The sequence below is a fragment of the Quercus lobata genome, chromosome 9 (assembly GCF_001633185.2).
Source record: "Quercus lobata isolate SW786 chromosome 9, ValleyOak3.0 Primary Assembly, whole genome shotgun sequence".
NCBI classification, from domain to species: Eukaryota; Viridiplantae; Streptophyta; class Magnoliopsida; order Fagales; family Fagaceae; genus Quercus; species Quercus lobata.
Window position 1 is genome coordinate 7,089,689 of NC_044912.1, and position 2,813 is coordinate 7,092,501.

Sequence of the window (2,813 nt, forward strand, 5' to 3'; positions counted from 1 at the left end):
TATCTACAATGCACTCTTTGAAATATCAAGCCCACCATCCTCTGTGGAACCTATTATTGAGGGTATGCACGCACTATGTAGGGATTTTAGGCGAGTTGTATTTTTTCATGTAAGAAGATAAGGAAATATTCCAGCACACTTATTAGCCAAACATGTTAAAAGTATTGCTGATTTTAGTACATGAATTGAAGAGAACCCTTGCTTCATTGAGCAAACTCTAATCCAAAATGTAATTGCGTTTTCGTATACTTAATGAAATTCTGATTTTCGCATCACAAAAAAAAAAAAAAAAAAAAAAAAAAAAGCTCTGCAACCCAACAAATCCTTAATCCATTATTTCAGCTTACAGAAATTAAAAGCATAAATTTAAAAAATTAATGGACACGTGGCATAATTTATTGTTCATAGTGTGGTGCGGATAAAATGGTCAAAAAGATTTTGATTGAAGCCGGAAAAAGTAAAGCCCTTTGCAATTTCTAAAGATGCTGGGGCATTGAATGATTGGGAAGACGCGGGAAAGAAAAAGATAGCGCACTTGTCTACACACTTCCCCACACAATTGTTGGTTCTTTTTTCCCATTTATTATAAAATTTGAAGAATTGAAAAGAATCTCTGTTAAAGCACTCAAATATCAAAAACTGTCCCTCACCATCTCTCTCAAATCTCAAAAAATTTGAGACATAACTACAGTACCGTCTCAAATATGAGACGATACGGACAGCCATGTCAAAACACTATTTGACTTATTTAATTTTTTTTTTTTCTCTCCTCCTATCAGATGTCTCTCTCTATTATTTTAATATATTATTTTAATGTATAGAATTATAGTATAGAACATCTGATAAATGATATGTTGTAAAATGATGTGCTAAAATGATAAAGTAGGTTTTTAGTGTGTCAAAATAGCATTTTTTATGAGAGAGCTGATGAGAATGCTCTTAGTTGGCTTTTTCCATTACTTTTTTTTTAAAAAATTTTTTAGTCATTGATTATATTATTTTTTTACTCTTCCACTTTATTGCTTTTTTATTTTTATAATTTTTTTTTAAATTGATAAAGAAGGTGTAAGGACCAGATTTGAGTCCTCAAACCCAAGATGGATGGACTTAAGCCCAAAACAATGAATTTGTAGAGAATGTGTTGGAAAACTGAGCTAAAATAAGTTAGACAGTAAAATAAAATGACAAGAACAGGAAAATAGATTGGTTTTTCTAGAGAAAATCGTTTTCGGCACAATCCAAGGAGATTGGTTCTTATATATTTCACACAAGTTTGATTACAAATTTGGTTCTTGATTGTTACAATGTTTCTCTCTTAATTTTTCCGATCCCCCCTCTATGGTGGATTTCTTCCATTATATAGTTCCATTTAAACGATCTTGGCCTTCCACTTGTTAATCATCCAAACCTCTACTTGAGTGCTTGTCCCATCAGACACCCCCTCAGGTCTCTTTGTGCGTTGGGCGGCCAATATAGCTATGTTCAAGGGTCTTCTCTTAATTAATGCAGCCAGAAAGTTAGCTGCAGAGCTTTTAATATAGCCATGAGAATGCCATGTCAAAATATCATTTTTTATGAGAGAGCTGATGAGAATCCTCTTAGTTGGCTTTTTCCATTACTTTTTTTAAAAAAAGTTTTTTAGTCATTGATTATATTATTTTTTTACTCTTCCACTTTATTGCCTTTTTATTTTTATAATTATTTTTTAAATTGAAAAAGAAGGTGTAAGGACCAGATTTGAGTCCCTAAACCCAAGATGGATGGACTTAGGCCCAAAACAATGAATTTGTAGAGAATGTGTTGGAAAACTGAGCTAAAATGAGTTAGATAGTAAAATAAAATGACAAGAACAGGAAAATAGATTGGTTTTTCTAGAAAAAATCGTCTTCGGCACAATCCAAGGAGATCGGTTCTTATATATTTCACACAAGTTTGATTACAAATTTGGTTCTTGATTGTTACAATGTTTCTCTCTTAATTTTTCCGATCCCCCCTCTATGGTGGATTTCTTCCATTATATAGTTCCCTTTAAACGATCTTGGCCTTCCACTTGTTGATCATCCAAGCCTCTACTTGAGTGCTTATCCCATCAGACACCCCTTCAGGTCTCTTTGTGCGTTAGGGCGGCCAATATAGCCATGTTCAAGGGTCTTCTCTACATTAATACAGCCAGAAAGTTAGTTGCAGAGCTTTTAATGCGGTGGTAACAGTTTTCTCCTTAGATATTTTAGGACTCCCCTCTGTACTTTGTTTTTGCAATGCTTATCTGTGCTAGCATAATTTTCGAGAATGTCCCTCTGGACGGCAAACCACCTATTTGGATCTTGGCTTTGGTTATCTGAGGTGACATTTGTTCTCGGCCTACCCTCTTATGCCATTATGACCAAAACTGACCTCGTCATCTACTAACACGAACTCCCTTGATAACATTTACCTCTTCTCGGACGATCTCTAGTCCTTGGCTTGGGTTTTAGGCCCAATACATACATGGATAATGAGCTCCTAGGCCCAATACCCCTACAGAAGGGACAATACATAAACATAATATTTTTGTGGTAACAAGCTATGATGTCTATGGCGCTCTATTTAAATTTCCTTGAATTCAATCAAATGTGGTGGGGGCTTACTGCGTGCCAGAGATTTCCATATCTATAAAGAAGTTTCCTCCCTCATCTCCTTGTTTGGAGAATTGAAAGAAAAAAAAAAATATAAACTTTTTATTTAGCCAAAATTTTATGGTTAAATATAAAATGGTAAATTACGGTTAGCATTTTTGAGGTTTGAGATGAAGCTAAGCAAGTTCAAAAAAACAT